At 46.1% G+C, this 18,659-nt stretch overlaps 22 non-coding genes across 22 annotated transcripts; 9 read left to right on the forward strand and 13 right to left on the reverse strand.

Moving 5' to 3' along the window:
- The first annotated feature begins 304 nt into the window (after positions 1 to 304).
- trnay-gua (transfer RNA tyrosine (anticodon GUA)) lies at positions 305 to 391 on the forward strand. The gene is given in 2 exon segments: positions 305 to 341; positions 356 to 391. It is a non-coding gene; the product is annotated as a tRNA-Tyr (tRNA).
- A 94-nt stretch (positions 392 to 485) lies between these two features.
- On the reverse strand, positions 486 to 557 carry trnae-cuc (transfer RNA glutamic acid (anticodon CUC)). The gene has a single exon. It is a non-coding gene; the product is annotated as a tRNA-Glu (tRNA).
- Positions 558 to 1,165: 608 nt separating this feature from the next.
- On the reverse strand, positions 1,166 to 1,237 carry trnae-cuc (transfer RNA glutamic acid (anticodon CUC)). The gene has a single exon. It is a non-coding gene; the product is annotated as a tRNA-Glu (tRNA).
- A 626-nt stretch (positions 1,238 to 1,863) lies between these two features.
- On the forward strand, positions 1,864 to 1,950 carry trnay-gua (transfer RNA tyrosine (anticodon GUA)). The gene is given in 2 exon segments: positions 1,864 to 1,900; positions 1,915 to 1,950. It is a non-coding gene; the product is annotated as a tRNA-Tyr (tRNA).
- Positions 1,951 to 2,044: 94 nt separating this feature from the next.
- Positions 2,045 to 2,116, reverse strand: trnae-cuc (transfer RNA glutamic acid (anticodon CUC)). The gene has a single exon. It is a non-coding gene; the product is annotated as a tRNA-Glu (tRNA).
- Positions 2,117 to 3,620: 1,504 nt separating this feature from the next.
- Positions 3,621 to 3,707, forward strand: trnay-gua (transfer RNA tyrosine (anticodon GUA)). The gene is given in 2 exon segments: positions 3,621 to 3,657; positions 3,672 to 3,707. It is a non-coding gene; the product is annotated as a tRNA-Tyr (tRNA).
- Positions 3,708 to 3,801: 94 nt separating this feature from the next.
- Positions 3,802 to 3,873, reverse strand: trnae-cuc (transfer RNA glutamic acid (anticodon CUC)). Its single transcript has one exon. It is a non-coding gene; the product is annotated as a tRNA-Glu (tRNA).
- Positions 3,874 to 5,377: 1,504 nt separating this feature from the next.
- trnay-gua (transfer RNA tyrosine (anticodon GUA)) lies at positions 5,378 to 5,464 on the forward strand. Its single transcript is given in 2 exon segments — positions 5,378 to 5,414; positions 5,429 to 5,464. It is a non-coding gene; the product is annotated as a tRNA-Tyr (tRNA).
- Positions 5,465 to 5,558: 94 nt separating this feature from the next.
- On the reverse strand, positions 5,559 to 5,630 carry trnae-cuc (transfer RNA glutamic acid (anticodon CUC)). Its single transcript has one exon. It is a non-coding gene; the product is annotated as a tRNA-Glu (tRNA).
- Positions 5,631 to 6,238: 608 nt separating this feature from the next.
- Positions 6,239 to 6,310, reverse strand: trnae-cuc (transfer RNA glutamic acid (anticodon CUC)). Its single transcript has one exon. It is a non-coding gene; the product is annotated as a tRNA-Glu (tRNA).
- A 1,162-nt stretch (positions 6,311 to 7,472) lies between these two features.
- On the reverse strand, positions 7,473 to 7,544 carry trnae-cuc (transfer RNA glutamic acid (anticodon CUC)). The gene has a single exon. It is a non-coding gene; the product is annotated as a tRNA-Glu (tRNA).
- A 2,384-nt stretch (positions 7,545 to 9,928) lies between these two features.
- Positions 9,929 to 10,015, forward strand: trnay-gua (transfer RNA tyrosine (anticodon GUA)). Its single transcript is given in 2 exon segments — positions 9,929 to 9,965; positions 9,980 to 10,015. It is a non-coding gene; the product is annotated as a tRNA-Tyr (tRNA).
- A 2,225-nt stretch (positions 10,016 to 12,240) lies between these two features.
- trnay-gua (transfer RNA tyrosine (anticodon GUA)) lies at positions 12,241 to 12,327 on the forward strand. The gene is given in 2 exon segments: positions 12,241 to 12,277; positions 12,292 to 12,327. It is a non-coding gene; the product is annotated as a tRNA-Tyr (tRNA).
- Positions 12,328 to 13,300: 973 nt separating this feature from the next.
- trnae-cuc (transfer RNA glutamic acid (anticodon CUC)) lies at positions 13,301 to 13,372 on the reverse strand. The gene has a single exon. It is a non-coding gene; the product is annotated as a tRNA-Glu (tRNA).
- A 626-nt stretch (positions 13,373 to 13,998) lies between these two features.
- trnay-gua (transfer RNA tyrosine (anticodon GUA)) lies at positions 13,999 to 14,085 on the forward strand. The gene is given in 2 exon segments: positions 13,999 to 14,035; positions 14,050 to 14,085. It is a non-coding gene; the product is annotated as a tRNA-Tyr (tRNA).
- A 94-nt stretch (positions 14,086 to 14,179) lies between these two features.
- On the reverse strand, positions 14,180 to 14,251 carry trnae-cuc (transfer RNA glutamic acid (anticodon CUC)). Its single transcript has one exon. It is a non-coding gene; the product is annotated as a tRNA-Glu (tRNA).
- An 807-nt stretch (positions 14,252 to 15,058) lies between these two features.
- Positions 15,059 to 15,130, reverse strand: trnae-cuc (transfer RNA glutamic acid (anticodon CUC)). The gene has a single exon. It is a non-coding gene; the product is annotated as a tRNA-Glu (tRNA).
- A 626-nt stretch (positions 15,131 to 15,756) lies between these two features.
- trnay-gua (transfer RNA tyrosine (anticodon GUA)) lies at positions 15,757 to 15,843 on the forward strand. Its single transcript is given in 2 exon segments — positions 15,757 to 15,793; positions 15,808 to 15,843. It is a non-coding gene; the product is annotated as a tRNA-Tyr (tRNA).
- Positions 15,844 to 15,937: 94 nt separating this feature from the next.
- Positions 15,938 to 16,009, reverse strand: trnae-cuc (transfer RNA glutamic acid (anticodon CUC)). Its single transcript has one exon. It is a non-coding gene; the product is annotated as a tRNA-Glu (tRNA).
- An 807-nt stretch (positions 16,010 to 16,816) lies between these two features.
- On the reverse strand, positions 16,817 to 16,888 carry trnae-cuc (transfer RNA glutamic acid (anticodon CUC)). The gene has a single exon. It is a non-coding gene; the product is annotated as a tRNA-Glu (tRNA).
- A 1,505-nt stretch (positions 16,889 to 18,393) lies between these two features.
- trnay-gua (transfer RNA tyrosine (anticodon GUA)) lies at positions 18,394 to 18,480 on the forward strand. Its single transcript is given in 2 exon segments — positions 18,394 to 18,430; positions 18,445 to 18,480. It is a non-coding gene; the product is annotated as a tRNA-Tyr (tRNA).
- Positions 18,481 to 18,574: 94 nt separating this feature from the next.
- Positions 18,575 to 18,646, reverse strand: trnae-cuc (transfer RNA glutamic acid (anticodon CUC)). Its single transcript has one exon. It is a non-coding gene; the product is annotated as a tRNA-Glu (tRNA).
- Between the last annotated feature and the right edge of the window lie 13 nt (positions 18,647 to 18,659).

The following is an 18,659-nucleotide window of genomic DNA, read 5'->3' on the forward strand; positions in this document are numbered from 1 at the left end:
TTTAAAGCAAGATTCTCAAGGCAAAGCCTGTATTTCTTTTGCACTCAACATCTTGAGCAGAGTACGGGGCCCTCTGTTTGGAGATCAGATGAAGTGCAGCTTTGAAAGAAATCAAGTCCTCAAGGCACTCTGCTGCAATTGATACCTGAGTTGCAAGTTGTGTAGTCCAATGGATCAGCTGCACTCTCCAGGATTTTGATTTAAAGCAAGTTTCTCAAGGCTAATCAAGTGGATTGATGGCACAAAGCAATACAGCATTTCCATGTTCCCATTTGACTTGCATTTCAAGGAGAGTGTTTAGTTGCCTTCGATAGCTCAGTTGGTAGAGCGGAGGACTGTAGGTATTAAAATGGCCATCCTTAGGTCGCTGGTTCAAATCCGGCTCGAAGGACATCTTATTTTCTTTGTCATTTGGCTAAATCCCTAAGCTTGGCAAATCACAACAGAATCCGACTCATCCACTTTGTCAAAAAGAAACAGAGGACTTCCCTGACCGGGAATCGAACCCGGGCCGCGGCGGTGAGAGCGCCGAATCCTAGCCACTAGACCACCAGGGACAACAGCTGCACTGCGACCTGCAGAAAGACTCTTTCAAGCCCTAAACCGCCTATCCATCCACACTCTGTACATGCAATGGGGCTAAGAAGAAACAAAAGGTCAAAGACGTAATTGACACGCTGCTGCAAGGAGTCAGCCTGTAGGCAAAGCCTGTATTTCTTTTTCACTCAACATCATGAGCAGAGTAAGGGCCCTCTGTTTAGAGATCAGATGAAGTGCAGCTTTGAAACAAATCAAGTCCTCAAGGCACTCTGCTGCCATTGATACCTGAGTTGCAAGTTGTGAAGTCCAATGGATCAGCTGCACTCTCCAGGATTTTGATTTAAAGCAAGATTCTCAAGGCTAATCAAGTGGATTGATGGCACAAAGCAATACAGCATTTCCATGTTCCCATTTGACTTGCATTTCAAGGGGTGTGTTCAGTTGCCTTCGATAGCTCAGTTGGTAGAGCGGAGGACTGTAGGTATTAAAATGGCCATCCTTAGGTCGCTGGTTCAAATCTGGCTTGAAGGACATCTTGTTTTCTTTGTCATTTGGCTAAATCCCTAAGCTTGGTAAATCACAACAGAATCCGACTCATCCACTTTGTCAAAAAGAAACAGAGGACTTCCCTGACCGGGAATCGAACCCGGGCCGCAGCGGTGAGAGCGCCGAATCCTAGCCACTAGACCACCAGGGACAACAGCTGCACTGCGACCTGCAGAAAGACTCTTTCAAGCCCTAAACCGCCTATCCATCCACACTCTGTACATGCAATGGGGCTAAGAAGAAACAAAAGGTCAAAGACGTAATTGACACGCTGCTGCAAGGAGTCAGCCTGTAGGCAAAGCCTGTATTTCTTTTCCACTCAACATCATGAGCAGAGTAAGGGCCCTCTGTTTAGAGATCAGATGAAGTGCAGCTTTGAAACAAATCAAGTCCTCAAGGCACTCTGCTGCCATTGATACCTGAGTTGCAAGTTGTGAAGTCCAATGGATCAGCTGCACTCTCCAGGATTTTGATTTAAAGCAAGATTCTCAAGGCAAAGCCTGTATTTCTTTTGCACTCAACATCTTGAGCAGAGTACGGGGCCCTCTGTTTGGAGATCAGATGAAGTGCAGCTTTGAAAGAAATCAAGTCCTCAAGGCACTCTGCTGCAATTGATACCTGAGTTGCAAGTTGTGTAGTCCAATGGATCAGCTGCACTCTCCAGGATTTTGATTTAAAGCAAGTTTCTCAAGGCTAATCAAGTGGATTGATGGCACAAAGCAATACAGCATTTCCATGTTCCCATTTGACTTGCATTTCAAGGGGTGTGTTCAGTTGCCTTCGATAGCTCAGTTGGTAGAGCGGAGGACTGTAGGTATTAAAATGGCCATCCTTAGGTCGCTGGTTCAAATCCGGCTCGAAGGACATCTTATTTTCTTTGTCATTTGGCTAAATCCCTAAGCTTGGCAAATCACAACAGAATCCGACTCATCCACTTTGTCAAAATGAAACAGAGGACTTCCCTGACCGGGAATCGAACCCGGGCCGCGGCGGTGAGAGCGCCGAATCCTAGCCACTAGACCACCAGGGACAACAGCTGCACTGCGACCTGCAGAAAGACTCTTTCAAGCGCTAAACCGCCTATCCATCCACACTCTGTACATGCAATGGGCTAAGAAGAAACAAAAGGTCTAAGACGTAATTGACACGCTGCTGCAAGGAGTCAGCCTGTAGGCAAAGCCTGTATTTCTTTTCCACTCAACATCATGAGCAGAGTAAGGGCCCTCTGTTTAGAGATCAGATGAAGTGCAGCTTTGAAACAAATCAAGTCCTCAAGGCACTCTGCTGCCATTGATACCTGAGTTGCAAGTTGTGAAGTCCAATGGATCAGCTGCACTCTCCAGGATTTTGATTTAAAGCAAGATTCTCAAGGCAAAGCCTCTATTTCTTTTGCACTCAACATCTTGAGCAGAGTACGGGGCCCTCTGTTTGGAGATCAGATGAAGTGCAGCTTTGAAAGAAATCAAGTCCTCAAGGCACTCTGCTGCAATTGATACCTGAGTTGCAAGTTGTGTAGTCCAATGGATCAGCTGCACTCTCCAGGATTTTGATTTAAAGCAAGTTTCTCAAGGCCAATCAAGTGGATTGATGGCACAAAGCAATACAGCATTTCCATGTTCCCATTTGACTTGCATTTCAAGGAGAGTGTTCAGTTGCCTTCGATAGCTCAGTTGGTAGAGCGGAGGACTGTAGGTATTAAAATGGCCATCCTTAGGTCGCTGGTTCAAATCATGCTCGAAGGACATCTTATTTTCTTTGTCATTTGGCTAAATCCCTAAGCTTGGCAAATCACAACAGAATCCGACTCATCCACTTTGTCAAAAAGAAACAGACGACTTCCCTGACCAGGAATCGAACGCTGGCCGCTGCGGTGAGAGCGCCGAATCCTAGCCACTAGACCACCAGGGACAACAGCTGCACTGCTATCTGCAGAAAGACTCTTTCAAGCCCTAAACCGCCTATCCATCCACACTCTGTACATGCAATGGGGCTAAGAAGAAACAAAAGGTCTAAGACGTAATTGACACGCTGCTGCAAGGAGTCAGCCTGTAGGCAAAGCCTGTATTTCTTTTCCACTCAACATCTTGAGCAGAGTAAGGGCCCTCTGTTTAGAGATCAGATGAAGTGCAGCTTTGAAACAAATCAAGTCCTCAAGGCACTCTGCTGCCATTGATACCTGAGTTGCAAGTTGTGAAGTCCAATGGATCAGCTGCACTCTCCAGGATTTTGATTTAAAGCAAGATTCTCAAGGCAAAGCCTGTATTTCTTTTGCACTCAACATCTTGAGCAGAGTACGGGGCCCTCTGTTTGGAGATCAGATGAAGTGCAGCTTTGAAAGAAATCAAGTCCTCAAGGCACTCTGCTGCAATTGATACCTGAGTTGCAAGTTGTGTAGTCCAATGGATCAGCTGCACTCTCCAGGATTTTGATTTAAAGCAAGTTTCTCAAGGCTAATCAAGTGGATTGATGGCACAAAGCAATACAGCATTTCCATGTTCCCATTTGACTTGCATTTCAAGGGGTGTGTTCAGTTGCCTTCGATAGCTCAGTTGGTAGAGCGGAGGACTGTAGGTATTAAAATGGCCATCCTTAGGTCGCTGGTTCAAATCCGGCTCGAAGGACATCTTATTTTCTTTGTCATTTGGCTAAATCCCTAAGCTTGGAAAATCACAACAGAATCCGACTCATCCACTTTGTCAAAATGAAACAGAGGACTTCCCTGACCGGGAATCGAACCCGGGCCGCGGCGGTGAGAGCGCCGAATCCTAGCCACTAGACCACCAGGGACAACAGCTGCACTGCGACCTGCAGAAAGACTCTTTCAAGCGCTAAACCGCCTATCCATCCACACTCTGTACATGCAATGGGCTAAGAAGAAACAAAAGGTCAAAGACGTAATTGACACGCTGCTGCAAGGAGTCAGCCTGTAGGCAAAGCCTGTATTTCTTTTCCACTCAACATCATGAGCAGAGTAAGGGCCCTCTGTTTAGAGATCAGATGAAGTGCAGCTTTGAAACAAATCAAGTCCTCAAGGCACTCTGCTGCCATTGATACCTGAGTTGCAAGTTGTGAAGTCCAATGGATCAGCTGCACTCTCCAGGATTTTGATTTAAAGCAAGATTCTCAAGGCAAAGCCTCTATTTCTTTTGCACTCAACATCTTGAGCAGAGTACGGGGCCCTCTGTTTGGAGATCAGATGAAGTGCAGCTTTGAAAGAAATCAAGTCCTCAAGGCACTCTGCTGCAATTGATACCTGAGTTGCAAGTTGTGTAGTCCAATGGATCAGCTGCACTCTCCAGGATTTTGATTTAAAGCAAGTTTCTCAAGGCCAATCAAGTGGATTGATGGCACAAAGCAATACAGCATTTCCATGTTCCCATTTGACTTGCATTTCAAGGAGAGTGTTCAGTTGCCTTCGATAGCTCAGTTGGTAGAGCGGAGGACTGTAGGTATTAAAATGGCCATCCTTAGGTCGCTGGTTCAAATCATGCTCGAAGGACATCTTATTTTCTTTGTCATTTGGCTAAATCCCTAAGCTTGGCAAATCACAACAGAATCCGACTCATCCACTTTGTCAAAAAGAAACAGACGACTTCCCTGACCGGGAATCGAACGCTGGCCGCTGCGGTGAGAGCGCCGAATCCTAGCCACTAGACCACCAGGGACAACAGCTGCACTGCTATCTGCAGAAAGACTCTTTCAAGCCCTAAACCGCCTATCCATCCACACTCTGTACATGCAATGGGGCTAAGAAGAAACAAAAGGTCTAAGACGTAATTGACACGCTGCTGCAAGGAGTCAGCCTGTAGGCAAAGCCTGTATTTCTTTTCCACTCAACATCTTGAGCAGAGTAAGGGCCCTCTGTTTAGAGTTCAGATGAAGTGCAGCTTTGAAACAAATCAAGTCCTCAAGGCACTCTGCTGCCATTGATACCTGAGTTGCAAGTTGTGAAGTCCAATGGATCAGCTGCACTCTCCAGGATTTTGATTTAAAGCAAGATTCTCAAGGCAAAGCCTGTATTTCTTTTGCACTCAACATCTTGAGCAGAGTATGGGGCCCTCTGTTTGGAGATCAGATGAAGTGCAGCTTTGAAAGAAATCAAGTCCTCAAGGCACTCTGCTGCAATTGATACCTGAGTTGCAAGTTGTGTAGTCCAATGGATCAGCTGCACTCTCCAGGATTTTGATTTAAAGCAAGTTTCTCAAGGCTAATCAAGTGGATTGATGGCACAAAGCAATACAGCATTTCCATGTTCCCATTTGACTTGCATTTCAAGGGGTGTGTTCAGTTGCCTTCGATAGCTCAGTTGGTAGAGCGGAGGACTGTAGGTATTAAAATGGCCATCCTTAGGTCGCTGGTTCAAATCCGGCTCGAAGGACATCTTATTTTCTTTGTCATTTGGCTAAATCCCTAAGCTTGGCAAATCACAACAGACTCCGACTCATCCACTTTGTCAAAAAGAAACAGAGGACTTCCCTGACCGGGAATCGAACCCGGGCCGCGGCGGTGAGAGCGCCGAATCCTAGCCACTAGACCACCAGGGACAACAGCTGCACTGCGACCTGCAGAAAGACTCTTTCAAGCCCTAAACCGCCTATCCATCCACACTCTGTACATGCAATGGGGCTAAGAAGAAACAAAAGGTCTTAGACTTAATTGACACGCTGCTGCAAGGAGTCAGCCTGTAGGCAAAGCCTGTATTTCTTTTCCACTCAACATCTTGAGCAGAGTAAGGGCCCTCTGTTTAGAGATCAGATGAAGTGCAGCTTTGAAACAAATCAAGTCCTCAAGGCACTCTGCTGCCATTGATACCTGAGTTGCAAGTTGTGAAGTCCAATGGATCAGCTGCACTCTCCAGGATTTTGATTTAAAGCAAGATTCTCAAGGCTAATCAAGTGGATTGATGGCACAAAGCAATACAGCATTTCCATGTTCCCATTTGACTTGCATTTCAAGGGGTGTGTTCAGTTGCCTTCGATAGCTCAGTTGGTAGAGCGGAGGACTGTAGGTATTAAAATGGCCATCCTTAGGTCGCTGGTTCAAATCTGGCTTGAAGGACATCTTGTTTTCTTTGTCATTTGGCTAAATCCCTAAGCTTGGTAAATCACAACAGAATCCGACTCATCCACTTTGTCAAAAAGAAACAGAGGACTTCCCTGACCGGGAATCGAACCCGGGCCGCGGCGGTGAGAGCGCCGAATCCTAGCCACTAGACCACCAGGGACAACAGCTGCACTGCGACCTGCAGAAAGACTCTTTCAAGCCCTAAACCGCCTATCCATCCACACTCTGTACATGCAATGGGGCTAAGAAGAAACAAAAGGTCAAAGACGTAATTGACACGCTGCTGCAAGGAGTCAGCCTGTAGGCAAAGCCTGTATTTCTTTTCCACTCAACATCATGAGCAGAGTAAGGGCCCTCTGTTTAGAGATCAGATGAAGTGCAGCTTTGAAACAAATCAAGTCCTTAAGGCACTCTGCTGCCATTGATACCTGAGTTGCAAGTTGTGAAGTCCAATGGATCAGCTGCACTCTCCAGGATTTTGATTTAAAGCAAGATTCTCAAGGCAAAGCCTCTATTTCTTTTGCACTCAACATCTTGAGCAGAGTACGGGGCCCTCTGTTTGGAGATCAGATGAAGTGCAGCTTTGAAAGAAATCAAGTCCTCAAGGCACTCTGCTGCAATTGATACCTGAGTTGCAAGTTGTGTAGTCCAATGGATCAGCTGCACTCTCCAGGATTTTGATTTAAAGCAAGTTTCTCTGTTTAGGGCCCTCTGTTTAGAGATCAGATGAAGTGCAGCTTTGAAACAAATCAAGTCCTCAAGGCACTCTGCTGCCATTGATACCTGAGTTGCAAGTTGTGAAGTCCAATGGATCAGCTGCACTCTCCAGGATTTTGATTTAAAGCAAGATTCTCAAGGCAAAGCCTGTATTTCTTTTGCACTCAACATCTTGAGCAGAGTACGGGGCCCTCTGTTTGGAGATCAGATGAAGTGCAGCTTTGAAAGAAATCAAGTCCTCAAGGCACTCTGCTGCAATTGATACCTGAGTTGCAAGTTGTGTAGTCCAATGGATCAGCTGCACTCTCCAGGATTTTGATTCAAAGCAAGTTTCTCAAGGCTAATCAAGTGGATTGATGGCACAAAGCAATACAGCATTTCCATGTTCCCATTTGACTTGCATTTCAAGGAGAGTGTTCAGTTGCCTTCGATAGCTCAGTTGGTAGCGCGGAGGACTGTAGGTATTAAAATGGTCATCCTTAGGTCGCTGGTTCAAATCCGGCTCGAAGGACATCTTATTTTCTTTGTCATTTGGCTAAATCCCTAAGCTTGGAAAATCACAACAGAATCCGACTCATCCACTTTGTCAAAATGAAACAGAGGACTTCCCTGACCGGGAATCGAACCCGGGCCGCGGCGGTGAGAGCGCCGAATCCTAGCCACTAGACCACCAGGGACAACAGCTGCACTGCGACCTGCAGAAAGACTCTTTCAAGCCCTAAACCGCCTATCCATCCACACTCTGTACATGCAATGGGGCTAAGAAGAAACAAAAGGTCAAAGACGTAATTGACACGCTGCTGCAAGGAGTCAGCCTGTAGGCAAAGCCTGTATTTCTTTTCCACTCAACATCATGAGCAGAGTAAGGGCCCTCTGTTTAGAGATCAGATGAAGTGCAGCTTTGAAACAAATCAAGTCCTCAAGGCACTCTGCTGCCATTGATACCTGAGTTGCAAGTTGTGAAGTCCAATGGATCAGCTGCACTCTCCAGGATTTTGATTTAAAGCAAGATTCTCAAGGCAAAGCCTCTATTTCTTTTGCACTCAACATCTTGAGCAGAGTACGGGGCCCTCTGTTTGGAGATCAGATGAAGTGCAGCTTTGAAAGAAATCAAGTCCTCAAGGCACTCTGCTGCAATTGATACCTGAGTTGCAAGTTGTGTAGTCCAATGGATCAGCTGCACTCTCCAGGATTTTGATTTAAAGCAAGTTTCTCAAGGCTAATCAAGTGGATTGATGGCACAAAGCAATACAGCATTTCCATGTTCCCATTTGACTTGCATTTCAAGGGGTGTGTTCAGTTGCCTTTGATAGCTCAGTTGTTAGAGCGGAGGACTGTAGGTATTAAAATGGCCGTCCTTAGGTCGCTGGTTCAAATCCGGCTCGAAGGACATCTTATTTTCTTTGTCATTTGGCTAAATCCCTAAGCTTGGAAAATCACAACAGAATCCGACTCATCCACTTTGTCAAAATGAAACAGAGGACTTCCCTGAACGGGAATCGAACCCGGGCCGCGGCGGTGAGAGCGCCGAATCCTAGCCACTAGACCACCAGGGACAACAGCTGCACTGCGACCTGCAGAAAGACTCTTTCAAGCCCTAAACCGCCTATCCATCCACACTCTGTACATGCAATGGGGCTAAGAAGAAACAAAAGGTCAAAGACGTAATTGACACGCTGCTGCAAGGAGTCAGCCTGTAGGCAAAGCCTGTATTTCTTTTCCACTCAACATCATGAGCAGAGTAAGGGCCCTCTGTTTAGAGATCAGATGAAGTGCAGCTTTGAAACAAATCAAGTCCTCAAAGCACTCTGCTGCCATTGATACCTGAGTTGCAAGTTGTGAAGTCCAATGGATCAGCTGCACTCTCCAGGATTTTGATTTAAAGCAAGATTCTCAAGGCAAAGCCTGTATTTCTTTTGCACTCAACATCTTGAGCAGAGTACGGGGCCCTCTGTTTGGAGATCAGATGAAGTGCAGCTTTGAAAGAAATCAAGTCCTCAAGGCACTCTGCTGCAATTGATACCTGAGTTGCAAGTTGTGTAGTCCAATGGATCAGCTGCACTCTCCAGGATTTTGATTTAAAGCAAGTTTCTCAAGGCTAATCAAGTGGATTGATGGCACAAAGCAATACAGCATTTCCATGTTCCCATTTGACTTGCATTTCAAGGAGAGTGTTCAGTTGCCTTCGATAGCTCAGTTGGTAGAGCGGAGGACTGTAGGTATTAAAATGGCCATCCTTAGGTCGCTGGTTCAAATCATGTTCGACGGACATCTTATTTTCTTTGTCATTTGGCTAAATCCCTAAGCTTGGCAAACCACAACAGAATCCGACTCATCCACTTTGTCAAAAAGAAACAGACGACTTCCCTGACCGGGAATCGAACCCTGGCCGCTGCGGTGAGAGCGCCGAATCCTAGCCACTAGACCACCAGGGACAACAGCTGCACTGCTACCTGCAGAAAGACTCTTTCAAGCCCTAAACCGCCTATCCATCCACACTCTGTACATGCAATGGGGCTAAGAAGAAACAAAAGGTCTAAGACGTAATTGACACGCTGCTGCAAGGAGTCAGCCTGTAGGCAAAGCCTGTATTTCTTTTCCACTCAACATCTTGAGCAGAGTAAGGGCCCTCTGTTTAGAGATCAGATGAAGTGCAGCTTTGAAACAAATCAAGTCCTCAAGGCACTCTGCTGCCATTGATACCTGAGTTGCAAGTTGTGAAGTCCAATGGATCAGCTGCACTCTCCAGGATTTTGATTTAAAGCAAGATTCTCAAGGCAAAGCCTGTATTTCTTTTGCACTCAACATCTTGAGCAGAGTACGGGGCCCTCTGTTTGGAGATCAGATGAAGTGCAGCTTTGAAAGAAATCAAGTCCTCAAGGCACTCTGCTGCAATTGATACCTGAGTTGCAAGTTGTGTAGTCCAATGGATCAGCTGCACTCTCCAGGATTTTGATTTAAAGCAAGTTTCTCAAGGCTAATCAAGTGGATTGATGGCACAAAGCAATACAGCATTTCCATGTTCCCATTTGACTTGCATTTCAAAGGGTGTGTTCAGTTGCCTTCGATAGCTCAGTTGGTAGAGCGGAGGACTGTAGGTATTAAAATGGCCATCCTTAGGTCGCTGGTTCAAATCCGGCTCGAAGGACATCTTATTTTCTTTGTCATTTGGCTAAATCCCTAAGCTTGGCAAATCACAACAGAATCCGACTCATCCACTTTGTCAAAAAGAAACAGAGGACTTCCCTAACCGGGAATCTAACCCGGGCCGCGGCGGTGAGAGCGCCGAATCCTAGCCACTAGACCACCAGGGACAACAGCTGCACTGCGACCTGCAGAAAGACTCTTTCAAGCCCTAAACCGCCTATCCATCCACACTCTGTACATGCAATGGGGCTAAGAAGAAACAAAAGGTCTTAGACTTAATTGACACGCTGCTGCAAGGAGTCAGCCTGTAGGCAAAGCCTGTATTTCTTTTTCACTCAACATCTTGAGCAGAGTAAGGGCCCTCTGTTTAGAGATCAGATGAAGTGCAGCTTTGAAACAAATCAAGTCCTCAAGGCACTCTGCTGCCATTGATACCTGAGTTGCAAGTTGTGAAGTCCAATGGATCAGCTGCACTCTCCAGGATTTTGATTTAAAGCAAGATTCTCAAGGCAAAGCCTGTATTTCTTTTGCACTCAACATCTTGAGCAGAGTACGGGGCCCTCTGTTTGGAGATCAGATGAAGTGCAGCTTTGAAAGAAATCAAGTCCTCAAGGCACTCTGCTGCAATTGATACCTGAGTTGCAAGTTGTGTAGTCCAATGGATCAGCTGCACTCTCCAGGATTTTGATATAAAGCAAGTTTCTCTGTTTAGGGCCCTCTGTTTAGAGATCAGATGAAGTGCAGCTTTGAAACAAATCAAGTCCTCAAGGCACTCTGCTGCCATTGATACCTGAGTTGCAAGTTGTGAAGTCCAATGGATCAGCTGCACTCTCCAGGATTTTGATTTAAAGCAAGATTCTCAAGGCAAAGCCTGTATTTCTTTTGCACTCAACATCTTGAGCAGAGTACGGGGCCCTCTGTTTGGAGATCAGATGAAGTGCAGCTTTGAAAGAAATCAAGTCCTCAAGGCACTCTGCTGCAATTGATACCTGAGTTGCAAGTTGTGTAGTCCAATGGATCAGCTGCACTCTCCAGGATTTTGATTTAAAGCAAGATTCTCAAGGCAAAGCCTGTATTTCTTTTGCACTCAACATCTTGAGCAGAGTATGGGGCCCTCTGTTTGGAGATCAGATGAAGTGCAGCTTTGAAAGAAATCAAGTCCTCAAGGCACTCTGCTGCAATTGATACCTGAGTTGCAAGTTGTGTAGTCCAATGGATCAGCTGCACTCTCCAGGATTTTGATATAAAGCAAGTTTCTCAAGGCTAATCAAGTGGATTGATGGCACAAAGCAATACAGCATTTCCATGTTCCCATTTGACTTGCATTTCAAGGGGTGTGTTCGGTTGCCTTCGATAGCTCAGTTGGTAGAGCGGAGGACTGTAGGTATTAAAATGGCCATCCTTAGGTCGCTGGTTCAAATCCGGTTCGAAGGACATCTTATTTTCTTTGTCATTAGGCTAAATCCCTAAGCTTGGCAAATCACAACAGAATCCGACTCATCCACTTTGTCAAAAAGAAACAGAGGACTTCCCTGACCGGGAATCGAACCCACGCCGAGGCGGTGAGAGCACCGAATCCTAGCCACAAGACCACCAGGGACAACAGCTGCACTGCGACTTGCAGAAAGACTCTTTCAAGCCCTAAACCGCCTATCCATCCACACTCTGTACATGCAATGGGGCTAAGAAGAAACAAAAGGTCTTAGACGTAATTGACACGCTGCTGCAAGGAGTCAGCCTGTAGGCAAAGCCTGTATTTCTTTTGCACTCAACATCTTGAGCAGAGTAAGGGCCCTCTGTTTAGAGATCAGATGAAGTGCAGCTTTGAAACAAATCAAGTCCTCAAGGCACTCTGCTGCCATTGATACCTGAGTTGCAAGTTGTGAAGTCCAATGGATCAGCTGCACTCTCCAGGATTTTGATTTAAAGCAAGATTCTCAAGGCAAAGCCTGTATTTCTTTTGCACTCAACATCTTGAGCAGAGTACGGGGCCCTCTGTTTGGAGATCAGATGAAGTGCAGCTTTGAAAGAAATCAAGTCCTCAAGGCACTCTGCTGCAATTGATACCTGAGTTGCAAGTTGTGTAGTCCAATGGATCAGCTGCACTCTCCAGGATTTTGATTTAAAGCAAGTTTCTCAAGGCTAATCAAGTGGATTGATGGCACAAAGCAATACAGCATTTCCATGTTCCCATTTGACTTGCATTTCAAGGAGTGTGTTCAGTTGCCTTCGATAGCTCAGTTGGTAGAGCGGAGGACTGTAGGTATTAAAATGGCCATCCTTAGGTCGCTGGTTCAAATCCGGCTCGAAGGACATCTTATTTTCTTTGTCATTTGGCTAAATCCCTAAGCTTGGCAAATCACAACAGAATCCGACTCATCCACTTTGTCAAAAAGAAACAGAGGACTTCCCTGACCGGGAATCAAACCCGGGCCGCGGAGGTGAGAGCGCCGAATCCTAGCCACTAGACCACCAGGGACAACAGCTACACTGCGACCTGCAGAAAGACTCTTTCAAGCCCTAAACCGCCTATCCATCCACACTCTGTACATGCAATGGGGCTAAGAAGAAACAAAAGGTCTTAGACGTAATTGACACGCTGCTGCAAGGAGTCAGCCTGTAGGCAAAGCCTGTATTTCTTTTCCACTCAACATCTTGAGCAGAGTAAGGGCCCTCTGTTTAGAGATCAGATGAAGTGCAGCTTTGAAACAAATCAAGTCCTCAAGGCACTCTGCTGCCATTGATACCTGAGTTGCAAGTTGTGAAGTCCAATGGATCAGCTGCACTCTCCAGGATTTTGATTTAAAGCAAGATTCTCAAGGCAAAGCCTGTATTTCTTTTGCACTCAACATCTTGAGAAGAGTACGGGGCCCTCTGTTTGGAGATCAGATGAAGTGCAGCTTTGAAAGAAATCAAGTCCTCAAGGCACTCTGCTGCAATTGATACCTGAGTTGCAAGTTGTGTAGTCCAATGGATCAGCTGCACTCTCCAGGATTTTGATTCAAAGCAAGTTTCTCAAGGCTAATCAAGTGGATTGATGGCACAAAGCAATACAGCATTTCCATGTTCCCATTTGACTTGCATTTCAAGGAGAGTGTTCAGTTGCCTTCGATAGCTCAGTTGGTAGAGCAGAGGACTGTAGGTATTAAAATGGCCATCCTTAGGTCGCTGGTTCAAATCATGCTCAAAGGACATCTTATTTTCTTTGTCATTTGGCTAAATCCCTAAGCTTGGCAAATCACAACAGAATCCGACTCATCCACTTTTTCAAAAAGAAACAGAGGACTTCCCTGACCGGGAATCGAACCCGGGCCGCGGCGGTGAGAGCGCCGAATCCTAGCCACTAGACCACCAGGGACAACAGCTGCACTGCGACCTGCAGAAAGACTCTTTCAAGCCCTAAACCGCCTGTCCATCCACACTCTGTACATGCAATGGGGCTAAGAAGAAACAAAAGGTCAAAGACGTAATTGACACGCTGCTGCAAGGAGTCAGCCTGTAGGCAAAGCCTGTATTTCTTTTCCACTCAACATCATGAGCAGAGTAAGGGCCCTCTGTTTAGAGATCAGATGAAGTGCAGCTTTGAAACAAATCAAGTCCTCAAGGCACTCTGCTGCCATTGATACCTGAGTTGCAAGTTGTGAAGTCCAATGGATCAGCTGCACTCTCCAGGATTTTGATTTAAAGCAAGATTCTCAAGGCAAAGCCTGTATTTCTTTTGCACTCAACATCTTGAGCAGAGTACGGGGCCCTCTGTTTGGAGATCAGATGAAGTGCAGCTTTGAAAGAAATCAAGTCCTCAAGGCACTCTGCTGCAATTGATACCTGAGTTGCAAGTTGTGTAGTCCAATGGATCAGCTGCACTCTCCAGGATTTTGATTTAAAGCAAGTTTCTCAAGGCTAATCAAGTGGATTGATGGCACAAAGCAATACAGCATTTCCGTGTTCCCATTTGACTTGCATTTCAAGGGGTGTGTTCGGTTGCCTTCGATAGCTCAGTTGGTAGAGCGGAGGACTGTAGGTATTAAAATGGCCATCCTTAGGTCGCTGGTTCAAATCCGGCTCGAAGGACATCTTATTTTCTTTGTCATTTGGCTAAATCCCTAAGCTTGGTAAATCACAACAGAATCCGACTCATCCACTTTGTCAAAAAGAAACAGAGGACTTCCCTGACCGGGAATCGAACCCGGGCCGCGGCGGTGAGAGCGCCGAATCCTAGCCACTAGACCACCAGGGACAACAGCTGCACTGCGACCTGCAGAAAGACTCTTTCAAGCCCTAAACCGCCTATCCATCCACACTCTGTACATGCAATGGGGCTAAGAAGAAACAAAAGGTCAAAGACGTAATTGACACGCTGCTGCAAGGAGTCAGCCTGTAGGCAAAGCCTGTATTTCTTTTCCACTCAACATCTTGAGCAGAGTAAGGGCCCTCTGTTTAGAGATCAGATGAAGTGCAGCTTTGAAACAAATCAAGTCCTCAAGGCACTCTGCTGCCATTGATACCTGAGTTGCAAGTTGTGAAGTCCAATGGATCAGCTGCACTCTCCAGGATTTTGATTTAAAGCAAGATTCTCAAGGCAAAGCCTGTATTTCTTTTGCACTCAACATCTTGAGCAGAGTACGGGGCCCTCTGTTTGGAGATCAGATGAAGTGCAGCTTTGAAAGAAATCAAGTCCTCAAGGCACTCTGCTGCAATTGATACCTGAGTTGCAAGTTGTGTAGTCCAATGGATCAGCTGCACTCTCCAGGATTTTGATTCAAAGCAAGTTTCTCAAGGCTAATCAAGTGGATTGATGGCACAAAGCAATACAGCATTTCCATGTTCCCATTTGACTTGCATTTCAAGGAGAGTGTTCAGTTGCCTTCGATAGCTCAGTTGGTAGAGCAGAGGACTGTAGGTATTAAAATGGCCATCCTTAGGTCGCTGGTTCAAATCATGCTCAAAGGACATCTTATTTTCTTTGTCATTTGGCTAAATCCCTAAGCTTGGCAAATCACAACAGAATCCGACTCATCCACTTTTTCAAAAAGAAACAGAGGACTTCCCTGACCGGGAATCGAACCCGGGCCGCGGCGGTGAGAGCGCCGAATCCTAGCCACTAGACCACCAGGGACAACAGCTGCACTGCGACCTGCAGAAAGACTCTTTCAAGCCCTAAACCGCCTATCCATCCACACTCTGTACATGCAATGGGGCTAAGAAGAAACAAAAGGTCAAAGACGTAATTGACACGCTGCTGCAAGGAGTCAGCCTGTAGGCAAAGCCTGTATTTCTTTTCCACTCAACATCATGAGCAGAGTAAGGGCCCTCTGTTTAGAGATCAGATGAAGTGCAGCTTTGAAACAAATCAAGTCCTCAAGGCACTCTGCTGCCATTGATACCTGAGTTGCAAGTTGTGAAGTCCAATGGATCAGCTGCACTCTCCAGGATTTTGATTTAAAGCAAGATTCTCAAGGCAAAGCCTCTATTTCTTTTGCACTCAACATCTTGAGCAGAGTACGGGGCCCTCTGTTTGGAGATCAGATGAAGTGCAGCTTTGAAAGAAATCAAGTCCTCAAGGCACTCTGCTGCAATTGATACCTGAGTTGCAAGTTGTGTAGTCCAATGGATCAGCTGCACTCTCCAGGATTTTGATTTAAAGCAAGTTTCTCAAGGCTAATCAAGTGGATTGATGGCACAAAGCAATACAGCATTTCCATGTTCCCATTTGACTTGCATTTCAAGGGGTGTGTTCGGTTGCCTTCGATAGCTCAGTTGGTAGAGCGGAGGACTGTAGGTATTAAAATGGCCATCCTTAGGTCGCTGGTTCAAATCCGGCTCGAAGGACATCTTATTTTCTTTGTCATTTGGCTAAATCCCTAAGCTTGGTAAATCACAACAGAATCCGACTCATCCACTTTGTCAAAAAGAAACAGAGGACTTCCCTGACCGGGAATCGAACCCGGGCCGCGGCGGTGAGAGCGCCGAATCCTAGCCACTAGACCACCAGGGACAACAGCTGCACTGCGACCTGCAGAAAGACTCTTTCAAGCCCTAAACCGCCTATCCATCCACACTCTGTACATGCAATGGGGCTAAGAAGAAACAAAAGGTCAAAGACGTAATTGACACGCTGCTGCAAGGAGTCAGCCTGTAGGCAAAGCCTGTATTTCTTTTCCACTCAACATCTTGAGCAGAGTAAGGGCCCTCTGTTTAGAGATCAGATGAAGTGCAGCTTTGAAACAAATCAAGTCCTCAAGGCACTCTGCTGCCATTGATACCTGAGTTGCAAGTTGTGAAGTCCAATGGATCAGCTGCACTCTCCAGGATTTTGATTTAAAGCAAGATTCTCAAGGCAAAGCCTGTATTTCTTTTGCACTCAACATCTTGAGCAGAGTACGGGGCCCTCTGTTTGGAGATCAGATGAAGTGCAGCTTTGAAAGAAATCAAGTCCTCAAGGCACTCTGCTGCAATTGATACCTGAGTTGCAAGTTGTGTAGTCCAATGGATCAGCTGCACTCTCCAGGATTTTGATTCAAAGCAAGTTTCTCAAGGCTAATCAAGTGGATTGATGGCACAAAGCAATACAGCATTTCCATGTTCCCATTTGACTTGCATTTCAAGGAGAGTGTTCAGTTGCCTTCGATAGCTCAGTTGGTAGAGCAGAGGACTGTAGGTATTAAAATGGCCATCCTTAGGTCGCTGGTTCAAATCATGCTCAAAGGACATCTTATTTTCTTTGTCATTTGGCTAAATCCCTAAGCTTGGCAAATCACAACAGAATCCGACTCATCCACTTTTTCAAAAAGAAACAGAGGACTTCCCTGACCGGGAATCGAACCCGGGCCGCGGCGGTGAGAGCGCCGAATCCTAGCCACTAGACCACCAGGGACAACAGCTGCACTGCGACCTGCAGAAAGACTCTTTCAAGCCCTAAACCGCCTATCCATCCACACTCTGTACATGCAATGGGGCTAAGAAGAAACAAAAGGTCAAAGACGTAATTGACACGCTGCTGCAAGGAGTCAGCCTGTAGGCAAAGCCTGTATTTCTTTTCCACTCAACATCATGAGCAAAGTAAGGGCCCTCTGTTTAGAGATCAGATTAAGTGCAGCTTTGAAACAAATCAAGTCCTCAAGGCACTCTGCTGCCATTGATACCTGAGTTGCAAGTTGTGAAGTCCAATGGATCAGCTGCACTCTCCAGGATTTTGATTTAAAGCAAGATTCTCAAGGCAAAGCCTCTATTTCTTTTGCACTCAACATCTTGAGCAGAGTACGGGGCCCTCTGTTTGGAGATCAGATGAAGTGCAGCTTTGAAAGAAATCAAGTCCTCAAGGCACTCTGCTGCAATTGATACCTGAGTTGCAAGTTGTGTAGTCCAATGGATCAGCTGCACTCTCCAGGATTTTGATTTAAAGCAAGTTTCTCAAGGCTAATCAAGTGGATTGATGGCACAAAGCAATACAGCATTTCCATGTTCCCATTTGACTTGCATTTCAAGGAGAGTGTTCAGTTGCCTTCGATAGCTCAGTTGGTAGAGCAGAGGACTGTAGGTATTAAAATGGCCATCCTTAGGTCGCTGGTTCAAATCATGCTCGAAGGACATCTTATTTTCTTTGTCATTTGGCTAAATCCCTAAGCTTGGCAAATCACAACAGAATCCGACTCATCCACTTTGTCAAAAAGAAACAGAGGACTTCCCTGACCGGGAATCGAACCCTGGCCGCTGTGGTGAGAGCGCCGAATCCTAGCCACTAGACCACCAGGGACAACAGCTGCACTGCTACCTGCAGAAAGACTCTTTCAAGCCCTAAACCGCCTATCCATCCACACTCTGTACATGCAATGGGGCTAAGAAGAAACAAAAGGTCTAAGACGTAATTGACACGCTGCTGCAAGGAGTCAGCCTGTAGGCAAAGCCTGTATTTCTTTTCCACTCAACATCTTGAGCAGAGTAAGGGCCCTCTGTTTAGAGATCAGATGAAGTGCAGCTTTGAAACAAATCAAGTCCTCAAGGCACTCTGCTGCCATTGATACCTGAGTTGCAAGTTGTGAAGTCCAATGGATCAGCTGCACTCTCCAGGATTTTGATTTAAAGCAAGATTCTCAAGGCAAAGCCTGTATTTCTTTTGCACTCAACATCTTGAGCAGAGTACGGGGCCCTCTGTTTGGAGATCAGATGAAGTGCAGCTTTGAAAGAAATCAAGTCCTCAAGGCACTCTGCTGCAATTGATACCTGAGTTGCAAGTTGTGTAGTCCAATGGATCAGCTGCACTCTCCAGGATTTTGATATAAAGCAAGTTTCTCAAGGCTAATCAAGTGGATTGATGGCACAAAGCAATACAGCATTTCCATGTTCCCATTTGACTTGCATTTCAAGGGGTGTGTTCAGTTGCCTTCGATAGCTCAGTTGGTAGAGCGGAGGACTGTAGGTATTAAAATGGCCATCCTTAGGTCGCTGGTTCAAATCCGGCTCGAAGGACATCTTATTTTCTTTGTCATTTGGCTAAATCCCTAAGCTTGGCAAATCACAACAGAATCCGACTCATCCACTTTGTCAAAAAGAAACAGAGGACTTCCCTGACCGGGAATCGAACCCGGGCCGCGGCGGTGAGAGCGCCGAATCCTAGCCACTAGACCACCAGGGACAACAGCTGCACT

This window comes from Salminus brasiliensis, chromosome 3 (genome assembly GCF_030463535.1).
Source record: "Salminus brasiliensis chromosome 3, fSalBra1.hap2, whole genome shotgun sequence".
Taxonomy (NCBI): Eukaryota; Metazoa; Chordata; class Actinopteri; order Characiformes; family Bryconidae; genus Salminus; species Salminus brasiliensis.